We start from the raw sequence: 21,404 nt of genomic DNA, 5'->3' as shown, positions 1-21,404 counted from the left end.
ACCCTGGGTGCTGGGTAGTATAGCTGCCAGGGAGAAATTAAACCATCTCAGTATAATTAACGTAAGCAGGTTAGACCTCAGCAGGCAGTGCTATTGTTAAAGGATTATTATTTGCTCACCAGACAAAACCTGTGAGAAGCTCACAGTGGGCTGTACTAAATATATACATTAGAAACCAAGAGAGGGACAAGACTGACTTTGACCTCGGCGGGTAGCACTATGGTCAAAAGATTGTTATTCATTCTAGGATGATTGCACACTTGTCTCATGCTTGCACAATGTGCATTGACAAGACAAACAGACAACTTCTACATGGCACAGTGCACTGCAGAACAACAGTGATGGATTATGTGTGAATAGGTTAAATGTAATTGTAACACCGTTCCAAGTGTAACCATTGAAAAGTAGAGATACATTAACCAACCAAATTAACTGAGTCAATATCACTCTAAAAATTAAGATAACCTCTTGCCAAAATTAATAAAGACATACAAATGATATGTGACCTAAATAAATAATTATTTGCCTTTCTTTTTTCTTTTACTGTCTACCAGAATCACAGTGTTGCCAAGCTGAATTGCCTTGCTGATGGCAAAATATTAGCGCATGCATTATATCTTGAAGTGTTGAACTTAGAATGAGTATTAGCAGTGGTCTTTGTTGCTCTGAACCAATTGTCTTGTAAAGAAGCATCATACACATACACCCATATATGAATCTGATGGAATACAGAAATGACAAGAGTTATGGTCATGTGTCAGGTGACATGATTTACACATTTGTCATGACAGCTGCATTTAGTAAATCCTTATATGTATGTTACAGGTTCATTATGAAACACATGTGGAACGAAAAATGTTACTGATGCTGAAAACATGGCTTATGGAAATAGTTTTGAATCAGAATGTTTTACTGGATGACTCAGTATTGGTGGGAAGAGTCAAACAGTTGATGACAAGAATACACAATACAGACATAATAACACATTAATGCATGTTTCATTTCTGCACATATTTGTGTCATGTTACTTTTTGATTTATCAGCATAATTATTCAGGCAAGATTTGTGTAAGACTGGTTTCACAATACAGAGCAGGCACATTAATATAGCAACACAATAAAAGTGTGTTAAGGAAAGATGTAGCCAATATTTACAGCCACAAGAATCATGCAAAACTTTCTAAAGCACCTTTCTCATCCATCTGGGTTTGGCCCTTTAGAATATTCCAAGAAAAAAAATTATGCCAGAGAATTATCTCAGTGCACTATGTAGGAAGTCATACTTCAGAAAGTTTGCATATGACAGCAGATTTGAGCACTGTAATTTGTATATCCAACTCTTCAGGTTGTTGAAAAGTAGTTTAAACTAAGTAAACATAGCCAAGCACAGTGGAGCAAAATGCAACACACTAATGTGGCCGAACAAAAAAAATCACATTATTGACATTTAATCCTTTTTTGCATTTGTTTACTGGTGTTGGAAGAATAATGAAATAGAAGGGAGAAGATACACTGACAAGGTGAGATGGAGGCAGGAACAATGTAGCTTATGACAGAAGAAGGATAATGGTGGCTCATAACAATATATAGCCAACAAGTACACTTAAAATAGTGTAACAAAATCAGTCAGCTTATGTCTGGATTAGAACCCTTGAAAGTAGTCAAAATTTCTATCTGTATATGTGAGTAACACCTCATCATGCCACAAAGGAATTACTACTTTGTATCATTTAAATAACACAACTGAAGCACAGTGACAACTTACTGAAGTAGAAGTCATGAACAAAGAGAGAGAGAGAGAGAGAGAGAGAGAGAGAGACAGATGCAAACAGGAATAGCAACAATATGTTTTGCGGTACATGTAGGAACATCTGCATGTTGTGTTACTCTTACTTATTAAATCATTCATCTGTCATGCTCTGTACAATAAAGTGCTTGCTATAGGGAGAAATAAGGGTAGGAGAGTGTAACAAACATGCAGACATAAGCAGGATAAAGTTAGCTTAATAAGTCTCCCTGTTGGTGCTGTAATGTTTTTGCAAATGATGTTTTGCTGCACTTTTCAAATGGTATGTTTATTAAATGTTATCTATGGAGAGAAATACAGATGTTTGTAGTTAATATATAATGGGAATGTGAAATGTCATGAAATAATAGTTTGACCTATTGCTGTAATCAAACCAATGACACCGTGCAAAAACATCAGTCTACAAATAGATTAAATTACTTTAACATCCCACATAGAAACTCCTACTTTACTGTATCCATCAGTCCAAGAACCATTAAAGTAACTGTTTCACAGTACTGCCTTTAATCTGCCTTTACTCTGTATTCCCATAGCACAGTGGATTTCAGCACATTTGCATAAAAGTAACTGGACCAGTACAGCTGAATTTGACATTTTTAGCTTTTTCAATAAGAAGTGAAACAGCATTCACCATCATTCAGCATTGCTGTTCTATGCCAACCTCTGCACAAAGGCTGAGGGCAAAGTAAAGGCTTTTCCATGGGCAATTTCTGGCTATGTGTGATGTGTTTGAATTTATTGTTTCACCAGATTAAATATGTGAAAGAGGGATAGATTGGAAAGTGGTGAAAATGGGGTTGGAAAGCAGAGGGTAGAACATAGAAGAAAGAATACAGGAATTTGCAGGAGGGTGGTGGGACAGCACCATAACTATCCTCTTCTTCACAACATAAATGTAGAATTGTACACACAACTTTATGATTTTGGAGAGTCATCACACCAGTGATAGGTGACAACAGAATAATGTTATATGGCCAATTGGACCAAATCAAGAGTGTCAAGATGAAGTATAGGCGAAGTGGAAAGCTATGTATGGGGTGTAATTTTTTTGTGGGACTGGTGCCAATTTTGTAGGGAGAGAGACCAATGTTAGAGAAGGTGATCAGGAATGAGAGGGTCAGGTAGGTATTAGAAAGCAAGTGCAGACATACAGGACATACAGGGTCGAAAGGGATGGTGATAAAAACAAAAGGTTGGGGGACACCATAATTGGTGATAGGTAGGGGACATCAGAGGTGCACTCACATCCAGCTTGAAAACAGTGAAAAATCTAGTCATTACCCTCAGAACTGTCATCACTGTTTCCTGTATCAGCTGCCTGGGTCAGTGCCAGACATGGCATTGTTTTTGCAATTTTATGTAGGATCTTTTCAACTCTGCTGATATATGCACCAAGGCCCCTCTCTGCAATAACATCCACCAGTCCTGTCAGGTCCTGCCAGGTGAAAAAATCAGCACCTCTACTGGAGCTGCTCCTGAAGGGTAATACTGCACCAGCAGCCACGGCAGAACTACCTGATTCAGGTGGAACAGGTAAGACAGGGGTTGTGGAGACAATGCTGACAGGTTGTGAAACTGAAGTTCTGGGTACCTGTGCTGCCATCCGTGGAGTTATGGTGAGTGCTCAGTCTACCTCTCTGTGCTGTTGGTCATTTTGTTTTCAGCAATAAGGTATACAAACATCAGAATGTTAGTGGGGTGGGGTCAAAAATAGATAATTAGATCCACAGCCTTTTATATTAGTTTATTTATTCAATGCACATTTTTGGCAATAATGATACAACGGTTATGATACTGTACACCTTTGTCACATCCATATATGATGTGAAGGTATTAATGTGTCATAAAACAGACAAATCTCACTGCTAGGAAATAAGAAACAACAGCCTTTATTTCTCTATGATGGATAGGATATATGCATTCAAATGTAATCATTTCAACTGTCATATTTGAATTGCTCCTGACATATTATTGATGTTAATATTTTAGGACTACTATCCTGTAATAAAAAATGAATTGCTGCTTCTGGGTATTGAACCCACAGACAGTCAAGCCATTGTTCTCATTGCCTAATGAAAGTAGCAAGAGATACCGAGGAAGGCATGCAAGCTTGATATCAAGGTTGAGGTATGATTGTTCAAAATGCTAGTGACTGAGGGACTGAAAATAGTTATCTGACTTGAATTTGGACCCTAGTCATACTTACCCCATGCCTCTCTGAAGTGAGTTAATCTCTCCAGGTGCACCTCACAATTTGCTATTATTTCCCCTGCAGCTGTACAGTGCAAAAAAAAAAAATATATATATATATATATATATATTAAAGTTTAATGAGTAGCTGTATTGATTAGCTACATAATTAATGCCATATCATCGATAGGATATGGGTCAGTATACTTACACAAAAAGGTATTTGCAGTCCTGAATTCAGCTTCTCCCTGGCCTAAAAGGTCATGCGTGTACTTCTTAAGGTCACTATAGTGGTGATGACATTGCTCTACAGTGTGTGGAAAGCCAGTTGCACTGGAGACAGTCTTGGCTAAGATATTCCAAACCTAAACCTTATACTGAGACCCAATATAATCTCCCTGCAGCAGCCTATGACTGTAGCACTTCATGAGTAGTCCCACAAAAATTCTGGAGTTCTCAATACCTCAGCTCTGTGGTCTAAATTTAGCACCATTCTTTCCATTGCCAGTCATGTCTGCAGAAGTTGTGTTAACAATGTATGTCTGAATTGGTGCCCAGTTCAGATCTCATGTATATCAGGTTGTGTGCAAAGATGCACAGCTTTGCCAACTGCATTTGAGCAATTGAAAACATGGATTCCTTGGTAGACTCATTGGCACTACTTATATCACACAGCACTAAAGATATGAAACATGGCATTGAGATTTACCATGTGTGATGCTCAGCCTATTGACACATGTTCCAGTGTTCAATACTGAAATCCTTAATGGTTTGGCTTTTAATCCTTGCACTTTGAAATGATAAATAGGGCAAATTGCACCATATTTTGATGTTGGGGATTACATGCTGTTAACATGTTGTTATACCAACTGGGAATCAAACCCATGGGATAAAAAAGCAAAAACTAAAACTAAGCTTATTAATTCTCATTGCCACAGGAAAACATCCTTTTAATCATGGTAATTACAGGTATACTAATTTCAGAATGAATGGAAATATACATTAGAAATACCTGCATGTGTGACTTTAAGTGGTCCTAGGAATGCATTCCTATGTAAAAGGCGGTATTTCTGTTTGTAAATATTTTTTCAGATGGATGGTGTTGCATGACCTAAGTAATACAGGTCGGTGTATGCTACATACACACTTCGCAAGACATAACTGTCCTAAACACATAGTTAGGATATGTTATGAGCCATGAGGATTAAAACAAAAGTTTTGTGCCCATTGTATATATGCAAATGCATTTTAAATTAAATATCATCATTGTTATGTTTAAGAAATTGTATACAGATTATCTTGAGGTTTTATGTGAAACATTAAGGATATATGCCAAATAGAAAAGTTTGCCTATGCAAACATTACTGGTACATTGTTTGCAATAATAACATTCTCATTTGTCTTCAGTTTTACATTCCTAACCAAAATGTGAGAAACGGGATTCTGACACCCTTTGTGAAAGTATATTTTAGCTGTATTGGAACATCTGGAATGTCTCCACTCAGTATTGTCCAGAGTGCTGATGAAAGTGCAGCATAGCCAGGTATGTTTGTGCCAGTAGTCCAGTCGTTTCCAGAGTAGTTGTTCCAGTTGCTGAGGGCAGACATCAACCTGGAGTGTGGACATAAATCCTCATCTTGCCTTGCAGGAATAAAAGTATAATCGTACCTTGCTGAGTTATTTAGATTAGATATGGACCATCAATCTTCAGATAGTGAGAGAACTACAGCTAGTTAGTTAGAGGTTTTCTAAAATCACTGTGAGATCTATCCTACAGAATTATTTTCATATTTCATGTGTGTGAAACTCTGTTGTTTATTGGAATCAGTTATTCAGTATTTACATGTTTTAAATCCTTTTATTGATTATTACATTTTTACTACCTCTCATTATGGATGGTTCTTTTTCTTTCGGCTTTTCCCAGTTAGGGGTTGCCACAGTGGATCACCTGTCCGCTCATGATTGGCAGTGGAGTTTTACAGTGTTGAGTTGCCAGCCTGGTGCCCAACCTTCCACAGAAGGCACACACATGCACGCACTCACACCTAGGGCCAATTTAGAGTGTCCAATCCACCTACAGCATGTCTTTGGGATGTGGGAGGAAACCAGAGCACTCGGAGGAATCCCACGCAACCACAGGGAGGACATGCAGACTCCGCACAGAAGGCACCCCAGTTGAGGATCGAACCGGAGAACATCTTGCTGTGAGGTGGCAACACTAACCGCTGCACCACCGGGGCTACCTACGTCTCATTATGGATAGTTATTTAGTGAATATTTTTAATAACTTGAGACTGTTTATGCTTATTGTGATAATACCAGGACCACTCAAAAGCCTTACTGGTTGGGATGCATGCTACCATTTTTTTCAAACACCTTTATTGAATTATCACTTGCGACTCTGGTAAATTTACATTCATATAGCAGTAATCAAACTATAGTAACATGACAAATATTATACTTCACATTTATTGCTATATATCATATAACCTAAGCAATATTACATAAATTATTAAATTCCTGCCTTTTTTTAACAAGAAATATCTTTAGTAAACCATCACTTACTACATACATAATCATATATTTATATAAATGAAAATAAACCACACCAACACATTCCTAGTCCATGTATTTTACTCACAAACCATGCTGACACAATCCCAGTTGCAAACATTGTACATCACTTATAATCTACCTAATCTTTCTCACTCAGACATTACATAGCTCATTTAAGTCCTGCCACCTTTTAGACCTCATTCCTCCCTTGTATGTATTGTTCCCACAATTACCATTTTCATATGTAGTTTGCTACTACCCTTTTCTAAAGATTTCAATTGCAGTTGTTTTATCTCTGTTGCTATATTTAATACTTCCGTTATGGTTGGTTTAGATTTTGATTTCCATTTTCTAGTTATTGCTTTTTGGCAGCCACTGTTATTAGACACAGCTAGGCTTTACCCTGTCTAGGCAATTCTGATTCTGTATCATAGCTCAGAAAAATCATCTTCCTCATAAGACCAATCTGCCGACCCAGTATCTCTGACAGTGCATCCCACCGGGAATCCTTAAAGTCCACCAACTCACCACACTCACAGAAAATATGTTCCCAATTACCTCTTTTTTCCCCTTCACACTTTCAACATTTACTGTCTGCCTGAGGACAATTCTCTGGAGTCTAATTGGGGTAGAAAAGTATCTATGTAAACATTTCCAGGCAAAAATTCTAAACCTTCTAGATTTTGTTGCATATTTGGGAGACATACATATACCCTCCCATTGTTTCTTTGTGAATTGCTTATCCAGTTTCTTTTGCCAATCCTTTCTAAACTCCTCTTATTGAATCTTATAGTTATAATATAATATTTTATATGGTCTACTAATTATTCCTTTTTACATGGCAGCTTCTGTTCTAGAGTCTATTAAAAGTCTACCAATGCTGGTCTTTTGTATTGAACCTCCCTATTTCTTTCTCTTTGCCTATATTCTGATATCAATCCCTAATAGGGAAGACAATCTCTAATGTGCAGTCCAAATACATTCTTGGCGTCTTCCCATTCCATAATTTCTATTATTTATCATCCTCTCTAGTTATTGTCTCCCAATACCTTGGTTCCTTTCTTAGTTTTCTCCAATATCTATTTTACCCAATATAATTGAACACTCCTTTTAAAGGGTATTGTGGTATTTGACTGGTGGCAGCCATTACCTTGTAATTTGGGCAAAGAAACATGGCAGGTAAATCTGTGTCAGTCTTTCCCAGGAGTGTATATATATATATATATATATATATATATATATATATATATATATATATATATATATATATAAATATCAGACATTTAAGAGTGAGTGTGTCACATATGTATAAATGGGACACAGTGCTCTACAGTGGTTAGTGTGGAGACTTGTTTGGCAACCTGGAGTGAAGCACATAGTCCAGTCCCAGGTTTAAAACCTGTTCATGGTGTATCTTTAGGGAAAATTGTGTATTTCTATCCCTGCTTTTAATGAAACTCCCTTACTGAAGACAATGGTGAGCACCGAGAGTCCTTAGTTACTGCCCCAGGATAAAGGGGACTTGTCACACTTTCCTAAGTAAATGTACTTTCAGACTTTTTGTTAAGTCTATTATTCTTGACATACCTGCAGTAAGTGTGCATCTAAGAGGTGAGACTGTGAAACACTGATTGTCCCTGCAGACTAATCATAGACATCTGCAAGTAATTAGTAGGTAACACTTCTCAATGCTCTCCTTGTAGCGTTATAGTGTGTACAAGAACCTGTGTAGCTCCTTATACCATGTTTACCTTCCCTGCACTTAGTGCAGATTGTGGTAGTCAGGAATGCTAATGATTTAACATCTCATTTGCATACTCACAGTGCTCACAGAGATGACTCTGCACTCTATAAAGGTAATTGTGTAACTATTGCACTTTTATCATAGGTGGGAGACTGAATCTAAATCTTGATACAATAAAATACACACAACCTTTGCTGATTAATCTACTTATTGCACTACCTTCTTGTCAAGATATATTATTTCTTACTTAATGCTTTTATTGTAGCATTAATTGAATTGCAATGCCCAATACAAACTTTTTTGTCTTTCTGCCTTTTTATTCTTTATTGTTGGCATAGCACATGTACATCAGTTACTTGTCTACATTACAAAGTTTGATATAGAATGCTACCATACATATATATTTTTAAGTCTTATTTTCTTGGAATTTGAACAGTTATTGCAGAAGAGTGCAGTCATAGCAAGGTCAGGTATTTTTACATGTGTTAGCACAAAAAATGTATCTTCTTGGATGCCCTCCACAACAGTGGAGATGGCACTATAATAGTTTTCTACATTTCTACTTGTACATTGTGAATTAGTATTGTTAATGCTTTGATGTATTACACAGTTATACAACTTGTCCTTTGCTTTACAAAACTGTTATAGGTTCATAGGTAGGTACTAGCAGTGGCGGCTGGTGACTTCAAATCAAAGGGAGCTGCAGGAGACAGCTGAATGGGTGGGGTCAATTGGGAATGGGTGTGGCCAACTAGAAAGGGGAGGAGCTATGCTCAAAACCACAAAAACTGTAACTTTAATTAAATACACTGTCCTGGGTGCCAAACCATCATTATGAGAGTCCAATCAAGAAAAAAGGAAAGTGTAGAAGAAAAAATATTTTAATCCATTGGCTGCATAGCAGCTTACTTAATATCTAAATGGAAACAAAAAGGTTGTGAGGCATGAAAAAATAAATTACTTTTTAAATACATTACTGGAATGCTAGTCAAAATCAAGTATAAGAAAAACAAGCAGCACTCAACTCAAACCACTTCTCCTTGCACTCCAGTTCTAATTATAATTTATATTCAGCTTTATTAAAGTACCAAGTAACATGCTGAAAGTAGCAATCTCTGTGATAACCCCACTTGTAAAAATGTTTCTTATCCAAAAAAGACCTGCTGCCTGACAACAACTATCTACTTGTTTCATGGGGAAAACATGATCAAAGTAAAAAATGAAAAGCAAACAGGAAACAAACTCAACATACATTGCTTAAAGGATTACTGCACAGGATATGGACCACACATGATAGATTGGCATTCTGTTTAGTTTGCAGGTAAAGCCTGTAATGAGCTCTTAAAATAATATAATCCTGTCCTTTATTACAAATACTGTCATATGCATTTCAATACTCAAGGCTTATATGTTATCTAGTTATGTAAGTATTCTCAGCATGGCAACAACAGAAAGGCTTTCAATGTTGGCAATTCGTTAACAGTATGCTTATTAAAGCTTACTTGCATCTTACAATCTCAGACAAGCTTATCAGATGGTCATTAAAGCATTGCTACTTAAACACAGAGCAACAGGCATTTTCTAAATAATAATAAGCATAAATCAACGGTATACAAATATGACAGAAACCAGAACATTCTACAAAATCAAGGACAAATGAAAAGCCATTGTTGTACTTGTGTCTAACTTGGATGGGGGGATAATATGCATATTTACACTGCATAACTGCTCCTTGCCTTGCTTGGACACATCCAGAGTCACTACATGAGGGAGTGGGGTGCAACAAGTATGTCACAATTTGAAATGTCTCTAGCTGACTGCGATGGCCCTGACACATTTGTCATACCTCTCAACCTCAAAGCAAGAAATCTGGACAAAGCCATACATAGAAGTGGGACAAAGGCCCAAAAATAATTTAGACAATTTTTAAATATTGCTCTTATAAACTTAGAAAGATACTAGAATAGTAGGTCTTGCATTAGTATGAATTTTCTGAAGGGTATGAAATCTGAAACTGAAATGTCTGTCATTATTTTCTAACTTCAGTCTTTAATAATTTGCCACTAATTTGCCAAAAAACACACTTTTATGACAAATGGACCAAAAATGTGATTCAAAAATATAAAATAGCCGCACAATACAGTTGGGAACCTGTCAAAGAAGGGACACTTTTTAATATTAGTACTGCTAACTTGGGAAGCTGACAAAATAAAAGAATCTACATGCATTTCTGAAATAAAAGCAATCTATAACTGATTATTACAGTTATTTATTAATTGTAAATCCTCCGTGTTTTCTTTCAAAATTGCCATTTTACGGAGGGATTATTAGGGGAAGAGCAACATTTTGAGCCAAAATCTGGGACAGTTGAGAGGTTTGGATATGCCTAATTCTATAAGCAATTTATTTGCATGTACCTCTCAACCTGTTAATGCAGGAAATCTGGACAAGGCCAAATATATGGGGGGAACATATAAACAGTAGTAAAAATTGCTCTTGTATAAACTGAGGCAGTTGATAGATTAACAGATCTTGCTTTAGCATGCATTTTTCTGAAGGTTATGAAGTCTGAAACTCAGAGTCTGTCATTATTTAGTGACTTCATTCCTAAATGATTTGACAGAAAACCATAAATTTTATGAGGAACAAACCAAAAATAAGAAGCAAAAATCTCTTCATTCTGCAAAAATCTGGACAGTTGAGAGGTATAGTTCGGCCGGGGCTGTCTGAGCTTGCTGCCCTTCCCCCCTCACAAAATCATGATCGAATGGAGCTTCCCCCCATTTACCATAAACACTAACCGGGAAAAGCCAAAAAACAAAAAACATAAACACTAATGTGCATACTGCTTTACTTCTGCGATGATTTGGACTTCATTTGAAAGTTTTATTTTGCATTTTACATAGCAAACACTAATAGATGTCATATCTGCTAAACAAAGCAATGCAGTCTCACAATGAAAACAGACTTAGCATTAAAACTTCTCTGCCCTTGAAAACTCACATTCACTGAAACAGCGTTGAAACCCACATTCAAAGAAAATACATTTTGCTAGTGGCAGATTAACTTTGGGTTTGGGCTGTTTTCAAATCACAGGCCCCTTTCACAAGAAACATACACATGCTCTTTCATATACCTTCCTGATTGTCTTAAATTATATTCCTTGTACAATACAGTACAGTTTTAGAGGGTGTTTTAAATTTATTGTTTTGAAATTTTTCCAGTAAACAATGAAACAAAATGCATGCACCAGTAATGACAAAACTGCCCAATTCAGAACATTTCCATCATAAAAGTCTACTCAAACCTCTACAGTCCACCAGTATCAGTACATATGCACAATCTCTGAAGAAGTAAAAGTCATCTAAATAATTCCACATTAAAGAGATCTGTAACTAATGAAGAGATTGCTGCTAGCAAACAACTTTGCATTTCATTGTTTCATCTACAAATAAAGTGCCTGTTACCCTTGAGGAATAAATTGCCTATCTTACACTAAAAAAATGATAAGCTAGCAATATTGCAATAGGGAATGGATGGCAAACTGATAACAGGTTCATAGTTACTAGGTATCTTCGCCAAAAAGGAGTGCAGCATCCACCCCCTTTGCACAGTACAGTATCAGCAATGCATCTATCTACTGTGGGAGTAGAACCCACAGCCTTCTGCATCAAGCAAAAGTATGCTACCTGTTGTGCTATTAACAAGGCAAGCAGGTTCAGCATAAGCAGCACTAAACTTTTGCTCCCCTGCAGCTCTCAGCTCCTTGTAAAATCTACTCACATAGCTGTATCTCTGAACTTTACAGCACAAAGAAATCTGGAAAAAGTCATAGTTTATTGTGGAGGGGGGGGACAAAAGCCCCAAAACCAGGGACACATTTTAAGCATTGCTTGTATAATGTTGGAAAGTTGCTAGAATAAAATGCTGTGTTACCACCATACATTTCAATGTCAAGCCTTAAACCCAGGACCCTGTGCAAAATAGTCAGAACAACATACCACTATGCCAAATCAGCTGTTTTGTGAAAGAGGAAGACGGAAACTTAAATGGCTACCATTTAGTGAATTCAGTTCTCACCATAGCACAGCTGTCAACCTCTTAGCACAAAACACTTGAACAAAGCCATTAATGGGTGAATACAGCCCCCAAACATTCAGTGAATTCAGTTCTCACCATAGCTCTCAATCTCTTAGCAAAAAACACCCAGGAAAAGCCAGTAATGGGGCAATATAGCCCCCAAACATATTCAGTGAATTCAGTTCTTACCATAGCTCTCAACCTTAGCACAAAAAACCTGGATGAAGCCAATAAGGGGGGAATACAGTCCCAAAATAGGGACAAATTTCAAATACCCATCTTATACACTTAGAAAATTGTTAAAATAAAAGCTTTTGTGTTACCATGCACTTTCTGAAAAATATGAAGTCTGATATTCAAATGCATGTCATTTTTAACATTTGTTAACCAGGAAAGTCTGACTTGGAACAAAAGCTAATTTTTAGCAGAGGCTCAGGGAAGAACACTCCAGACAGACGCATGTCTGTCTTTGTAAGACGGGGGGACACTAGAGGAAACAAACACAGGGAGAGCATACAGACTTCATAGAAAAGGTAAGGCACCCCAGCCAAGAATCAAACCAGAGAACCTGTAGCTGTCAGGCAACAATGCTACCACTGCACCAATGCTCTACTGGCTTTGCAAGGACACAAAAATACAGAAACCACAGATTTTATGAGGAATAGAACAAGTATGAGGGAAAAATCTGCAATGTTTTTATAAATGGTGGTGGGTAGGGAATTCAGGCTTCTGCCACCTAGGCTCAAGGTACAGCATTCAAGTCTTATTCTCTACCCACCACCATGTAGCAACTGGGGCATTACACACACACACCTGTTTGGAGCCTCCATGCTGTGGGCGATGCAGTCCAGTGACCTTTCAGTCTGTGCAGTCATCAATGCACAGACCTCTGGTCTGGAAGGGTGGAGTTTCCTGCCTTCCCTATCCAGACTGTCTAACAGAGCAGTCTGGAGCTCTGGAATGAGCGTGCATGGAGTTCTGGTCTGCATAACACAGCAGTCAGGAACCACGCAAACATGCGTGGAATCTGTGAATTTTTATGTTTTTTTAATTTTATTGTTTAATTTCTTTATTCTACAGGTGGGGGGAGCTGCAGTCCTGCAGTCCTATAGCACGAGCCACCCCTGGATACTAGGCTATCTGCCCTAGGGCCTATACAAGCCAAGCCAAAAAGGTACCCTGGCTTTTGCCACCCAAGAAAATTATTTTCATGCACCCCTGTTAAGCAGAGCCACAGAGGTGATCCCTGGGGTGAATTTCCTATTTCCCACCCAATCATCAAGATTTTATTTGATGATTGCTAACGAGGAGCTTTGTTTGATATAGAGAGGTAGTTTGTTCCAGAGTATGGGAAGTCTCTGGGATAGGAATCTATCCCTCCAGCATGTTCTGTTTATTGTGGTGACAATATTTAGGTTTCTAGAGCATGTAGCTTGAAGGAATTGGGATTTCTTTAAGTGGAGCATGTCCAACAACTCTGGATTTGACATAGCTTTGTATGTTAGGCAGAGATCACCTCTGAGTAGGCAATATGAGATGGAGTAAAACTGGAGTTTTTTGAGATGGTCTGCACAGGGCATCTGTTTGAGGCCAGTAATCCTCTTTGTGAGGTATTTCTGTGGCCTTTCCAGTTGTTGTAGATGTCTTGTGAGGTATATACCAAAAGGAGCATTGTACTCTATAATGAGTCTAATGAGTGATGAGTAGAGGAGAACAATTACCTCTTTTTTCCTGGATGAGAAACCGTTTGTGATGAGGTGTGCCACATAGAAGGATTTCCTGACTACTGTGATGATGTGATTATCAAAGGAGAGACCACTGTCCACCTGTGTCCCAAGGTCTCTTATCACACTTTTGGTGTTAAGTAGATTACCAAAGGAGAGGACAATGCACTTTTTGGCATTGAGCTTGAGGCCATGGCTTTGACACCAGGCATCTGTCTCAGTGAGGCCCTTTTGTAAGATGTCCACATCGTTAGGCGTTTCAATTATGGCTCCTAGTTTGCAGTCATCTGTGAACTTCGGTAGCCAAAGACCTTCTATGTTAGCTTGTACTTCAGAAAAGTAGATACCAAACAGGAGAGGACCCAGGACTGAATCCTGTGGTACTCCACTTGTCACTGGTCTGAAGTCAGATTTTGAGTCTGCTACTTTCACAGTGTGGGTTCTGTCAGTGAGCCAGTTGGCAACCCATCTTGTGACATAGGGAGTTATACCTAGTTTAATGAGTTTATCTATAATTCCAGAGTGGGGGATGGTGTCAAAAGCCTTGGCGAGATCTAGATAGGCTGTGTGAACCACCTTACCCTCGTCTACAGCTTTGGTGACTGCTTCAAAGAAGTCAAGTCAGGTTTAGGAGACATGATCTGCCTTTTACAAACCTGAACTAGGTGGGGTCCAGAGTTTGGAGATTACCAATGTCTTTGTTTATAAGTTCCATGATGATACATTCCATGGCCTTGCAGACCAGGCTCATTAGGCTAATGGGGTGGTAGTTCCCGGGGTCTGTGGTGGCTCCTCCTTTGTGGAGTGGGATAACCGTCACTGTGTGCCATTCAGTGGGTAAAAAGCCTGAGGTGAGGCTATGATTGAACATGTTGCTTAGGTGGGGTGCCAGTTCATTCTGTAGTTCATATAGAATGCAGCCTGGGATGTTGTCAGGTCCCATGGATGCTGTGTTCTTGGCTTTGGAGAGTGTGTTTTTTACCTGTGCAGCCATGATTACAGGAACTTTGCATTCTTCTAGTATAAAGTTGGACCCTTTAGGGAGTGAGGGGGTGTAAATTTAGCACTGAACCTATCTGCCAGGATGCTGGCAATATCAGTTGGTTCTGTATATTTAGTGCCATAGTGCTGTAACTCAGAGCAGATCTGTGTGCTGCCATTGAAATTCTTGACATAGCCATAGAATGCTTTGTGGATGTCTTTAGAATCAGTGGTGATTTTGTTTTCATAACTAGCTTTGGAGGATTTTATGAGGGATCTCAACTTCTTACTGAGGCTGACCAGGGAGTTCTTCCAGTCATGGGATTTTACTCTTTTTTGCAACAGTTTCTTTTTTCTGTTGTAGAGTTTGTTTATGGCAGGGGACCACCAGATTGGCTTCCTTTTTTTGGAGGAAAGCATCTTGGTTCTGTTAGGGATAGCACGATCCTTGCACTTATGTAAGTGCTTATAAAGTGCATTTGTGTAGGATTCAGCAGTTGTACCTCTATTGTTTATCTGCATGGGTGTTGTGAAGTTTGCCACTTCTGTCTTAAGAAGCATGAAGTTGGTTTTGGAGAAATATTTTACAGTGGTTTCCCTAATGTGGGTGGGAGTGGGATGTGGATGTCTAGGCTGATTAGCTTGTGGTCGGATATGACCAATAAGGAATTGACCTCTGATGTGGAACACTGGTCACCCATGTTGATAATGAACAGGTCTAGGATATTGCTGCCTGGTGGGGGTGTGGATAAGCTGATCCAAGGCATTGGAATTTATGAATTCTAGAAAACATTCAGCAAAAGAGTTGGTACATGAATAGTTTTCCCAGTTAATGGTGGGGTACTTGAAATTGCCCATTATTAGGATGTTGGGTTGTACCCTAATATTTTCCAGTGTATCAAGAAATGAGGGGTGGGAATTCTGGGGCATGGTGGGGGATCTGTAGCAAGTTACAATTTGGATTGCGGTATTGCCCAGAGTTAGTTGCACCTTGGATAATCTCAGATGCATTATGCTGGGCAACTAGCCTGAAGGTGTGGATATCCTTAATGAATATGGACACACCTCCACCTTTAGTGTTTGGGTCCAGATTAGGTAGCCAAAAGGTGTGGAATGAATTATAGCCTGGTGATGCAGGGTTGCTCTCTGGAGCCTTGAACCAGGTCTCTGTCACTGCACAGATGTCAATGATCTCCATTTTAAGAGTGCCTTGAGTGAATGCATTTTGAGGTTTAGACTTCTAGCATTGAGTAGCATTACCCTCAGATTTTGCTTGCTTGTACCTGTTACGGTGGTAAATTTGTAATTTGAACCTTGCCTAAAAAAGGCACTATAGGGGTGGCAAGAGCCTTAGCCAGTATCTGGAATCCCAAGGGCAACAGGTGCAGGCCATCTCTGGCAAGGCATTGTGGTCTGTCAATCATGTCATCCCAGGCAGACAGATACTGGATCCCCTTAGAATGACACAGAAGCATAGCCAATTGTTGAAGTCAATCATTTTGTCCTTGCACTGTGGTATCATTCTGTATTTATGTATTATATTTGTTGTTATTTTATTAATATATATGTTTTTGGTGGAGAGGTCCTAACTTGTGTGTACTCATAGGGAGCATTACCTTTTAAATTGCTGTGTACATGATGTAAGCATATATTCATGCATAATTCAGGCCACAGCTATCCTGTTTATGTATTATAAATTTAATTTTGTGTTTTTTTTCTGTTTCATCTCACACAGGGATATGACAGCCAAGAAGAAGTCTGTACCCATCAAACTGACATTCATTAATGCAGAAAATGAGGTAATTATCCAGGCCTTATGTCACCATGGAGTTTTCATGTTAGGAAGAGGAGACCAATCAGCCTGAGACAAGATATGCAGCAGGTGGCTAATAACATCAATGCTGTCAGATGGCATGGGAAAATTTACTCCCAAATATGACACAGATCCAGTGATATGAGAACCCCTGCCTGCCACAGGGCAGCTGCAGTTGCCTGGGAACAGGTGGCTACAGAAGGTGGTCCTGCTACTGAACCAACACTAACTGAAACAGAGGAGTTCCTGTCCACTGTCAGAGATCCAGATAGCTTGGCACAAAGTTCAGACAGAATCTGTGATGTTGGTGTTGAAGTAGATGACAGACTCAGTGTGTCTCAAACGGTACTTCCAGGTATGCAAAATAAAAATATTTGTAAGTGTCACTATTATATCTTTATGTCCATGTATCTTATATGTCTGATAAATCTAGAGTCAGTGCTGTCGGTCAAATGACACAGTAACAGAGAGATAGAGGAGGGTGCTGGGGGGAAGTAAACTGGTCAGTAGATTTTCACATGAGAACATTCTTAATCTACACAAGTAAAGGGGATTTTTCACTGTTTCTTATTTTATTTGCATTGTGATACTTATCAGCCTTCTTTCCTTTCATGCAGGAACATCTGGATTGCAGGCTGCAAGACCACCTGTACTTGATAAGCATACATTTGGTTATTATTATTACTGTATATACCCTTAGATTCAGGACTAACTGAGAGTAACATTTGTATTGTTTTAGCATCAATTATAGTTTACATATCATTCATGTAAGAAAATCTTTTGATCTATTTTAGTCTATTTATCTGCTTGTTGTTTTTATTTCTTATCATAGGTGATCCTGACAGCGGCACTGTGGGACTCCTATCACCTAATGTCAGAGTATAGGTAGCCTCTGAGAAAAGTGAATATTCTGAGAAATGGCATTTCAGACTTAGCATACATATCTTCATTCATTCAGCCATTCAGTCTCCATATTTCAGGACTCACTCTAGCCAACACAGTCACTTTTTCCAGTTGCAGTATAGCTAAGTATCCAGCTACCATTCTGTGGCAAAGGGTGGAGCTCTGTACATATTCTTTGGTAACACTTGAAAGGTCTGCTGTCTACCATTCTAAGGTAAAAGAAAATTCAGCTTTGCTGTCCTATGCTACTGCAACTGAGAAGAAGGCATTGGTTAAGTGCATGATATAGTCCAGCAACTAAAGATAATATTTTCTTCATGATGGTCACATTGTCAGAACAGTGGCTGCTAGTGTTGTTGCAACTCAATTCAGGCCTTTGTAGTCTATTGTCATCCTCCATGATCCATCAGGCCTCTTCACTGGCTACACAGAACTGCTTAAATATGAACTTTATTATGTTGTTTCTGATATTGAATGTTAATAAAACTGTTAATATTGTAACTCTAGAAGCTGTAGTATTAACTTTGACTACAATAAATGCCTGCAATGTTAGCTTTAATTGCAATGCAGAATCATACAAGTTAGTGCTGCAGAATCATATATATTCCTAGTTTGCTTATGACAGGTATGAGCCTCAAGCACAGGCAAAGTGTGTTAGTCCCTGCAATGTCTACTGAAAATTGTTCTGTATGGTTTGACATTGTGCAAAATGGTTTATGTAACTAGTTTGCAACACAGATGTAATCATTAAGAAGGTGCACCAGTGGCTTCGCTTCTTGTGAAGGTTGAGAAGAGAAAACCTACCATCAATGGCTCTTACAACCTTCTACAGGGGCACCATCGAAAGTATACTGACAAACAGCTTTACAGTATAGTATGGAAGCTGCTCTGCTTCCAAGCAACAGTCCCTCCAGATGGTAGTGAATGTGGCTGGGAGGATTATCAGGAACTCCCTCCTGTTCATATAAAACCTGCACATGTCCAGATGTCTTAGCAGGGCAAAGAAAATAACCAGGGATAGCACTCATCCTGCTTACAAGCTGTTCTCACATTTAACATCAGGAAAGCACTTTTGATGCATATGCTGTAAAACCACAAGATTCAGAAACAGCTTCTTTCCACTAGCCATCAGATTACTGAACTCTTAGAACAGTACCCTTCACACTGGACCTTAAGGCAGTAATCCAACAATATTGAAAAGTCTCTACAGTGCAATATATAACAAGGACTTACCCACACCCAGACAGCAAAGTCAGCAGTAATTAAACTGTACTGTAAAAATAACAATATAAATGTAGGCCTTAAATCAATCACTTAAGTTAAAAGTTTCCAGTGAAAATAAGCTAATAACCTAGTAATGAGTGACAAGCTGTTAAATCAGTACAATAATGCAAGTATTTATTATTGTTGTGTTTGTCATCTGTGTCTATAGAATTTTTGTGTATTATTGTCATGCTAAATGTAGTCTATGTATTGTATGCACACTGAATCCGAAGAAACATAATTTTGCTCGGTTCGCACTTGTGTAAATTGAAGTGACAATAAAGTTTACTTTGATTTATTACATTTAAGTTCAATGCTTTAAGAGCACAGACATCTGTACTGGAATCAGGGGTGGAGGGAACACTAGTCACCAGGGATGTATTTCATTTCAGTGCCTTAACAGCACAAGCAATAATACAGGGAAAGGGGGTGGGGGGAACACTAGCCACCAGGAATTACTCAAAAGACTTGTGCTATAATGGAGTGTAAAGCAGTACTGAGATCAGAGGTGGAGGAATCGCTATCCACCAGGGACTATTCAACATTAAATTGCCACAACAGCACTGACTTCTAGACAGGCATCGGAGTGGGAGTGAATCATGGGAGGACGAGCAATTCAGGAACAGGTACAGGTACTGTGGTCTATGTGTCTTTGTGTTTTGTGCACTTGTGCGTCTGTGACTGTGACTGGGAAAGTCAATGCCTGCACAAGCAGCAATGTACTGTTCTGAATTGCATGTCATGGTAGTAACTTTGATTCAGAGACATTCAAATTAGATGATAGTAAGATCTTATCATGTTACTGCTATCATGTCTCTGAATCTCAGAACACATCATTGTGGGGGAAGGGCATTTAATAACCCCCCAGAAGAAATATTGAACTGAATTGTTTTAATTAATATTGGTAGAGTCTAAAACAAGAATGCACAGTCTGCAGTTGAGAACCATCACCTGCCACTTTTGCCTTAATTAAAAATGATTGCACATGATTTTTAAGGATTGTCATTTGTTGTAGTATCATTTAATCTTTGAAAATGTATTTTCTAACATGAAAGCTTGCCCATGTTGTAAGCTATTTATTTTTATTTTATCAAATGAAGTCTGTCTGTGGTTAAAGCTCATTTTTGATTTGTTTGCTTCTTTTGAAATTGGATTTGTCTGTACAGAGAAGCATTGTTGGATTTTTTGTTCTCTGAAATATTCACATTTGGAGTTTTTTTTTTTTTAAAGAGTTGTTTGTTAATTCACACTTGGAAGACCAAGGACAGTAAATTATATCTGTCAGAATGATAGTGGAATGACATCATTGTAAGAATCAAACTCTGTACCTAGTGTTTGTAAGGTAAACACCTTAACCATTACACCAATCCCCTCTAAAAAAAAAATCTATACACCTGGTTGTTATCTAACCACAACTAAATTATACAGTTTATAGCTTGCTCTACAAGTTTCATGAGATATAAGTACTATCACTGTTAGTGCTTCAGAAATACTCAGAATAAGATCTTTAAACATTGCCTGCCTTTTCTTTTGGCCAGCATTACCTATGCATACACTGTGCAAATGGCACAACAGGTAACACACACTTGTCTTTGATGCCAGAAGACCAGGTGTCTGTAGGTTCTATTCACATTCTAGGCATATGGATTAATTTTCCAGTACTGTCATCATACACAGAATACAGGGTGGTGGTACAAAAGCACATAAATACAAATAAAGTCCCTGTCATATATCTTTGCTGCATAAATCTTTTGGTATTTTCCTAATGGCATGCTGACTCTTGACTCCTGTGGACATCAGCATAAGCAATGAGTATACAAAAGAATAAAGTGGAGCTACCTCATTTTACAAGGTGTTATTTTTACAAACTGTATCTGCTATTTTTGTCTTCAAAAAATTGAGTTAGGAGAATCTGTTGTAAAAAAGCAAATGCCTTAGTGATATGCACTTTGTGTATTTTTTTTCTGTTTTGTGGTGTATCATACAGTTAGAGAGAAGATGTATCTAATCTAAAATGAATTAAATATCAATTAATTTAATGATGTTGGTTTATTTACCTATTTGATCTGAACATATTAGATGCAGCAAATCTACCAAACTAAACCTTAAAGTCAGTATTTCATTACTGCATTTTCTTCTTTTCAAATCTGCAGCACTGAAACTCAGCACGATATTGTTGTCACTTCTATGATACATAACATATGCTAGTGGAATTTATGAAGTATTATCTGAATACTAATGTAAGTAAAGGCACTTTATTAAATTTGCAACTGAATGAAATTTGTATTACATTTGCAACTGAATGAAATTTGATTCCCACAAACTCTGATTAAGCATTTGCCTT

General features: G+C 38.2%; 1 long non-coding RNA gene across 1 annotated transcript in view; it reads left to right on the top strand.

The window, feature by feature from the left end:
- The window catches only part of LOC122810240, a 61,773-nt gene extending 41,190 nt beyond the window's left edge, over positions 1-20,583 (top strand). The window contains exons 2-3 of the long non-coding RNA XR_006366068.1: positions 16,817-17,249; positions 17,727-20,583. This is a non-coding gene — a long non-coding RNA (uncharacterized LOC122810240). The remainder of the gene's footprint in view (positions 1-16,816; positions 17,250-17,726) is intronic.
- The last annotated feature ends 821 nt before the right edge of the window (positions 20,584-21,404 follow it).

The sequence above is a fragment of the Protopterus annectens genome, chromosome 8.part1, assembly GCF_019279795.1.
Source record: "Protopterus annectens isolate FY-2018-M chromosome 8.part1, PAN1.0, whole genome shotgun sequence".
Classification (NCBI taxonomy): Eukaryota; Metazoa; Chordata; order Ceratodontiformes; family Protopteridae; genus Protopterus; species Protopterus annectens.
Note: the sequence above shows the minus strand (reverse complement) of the source record. Positions and strands in the feature narration are given on the sequence as shown.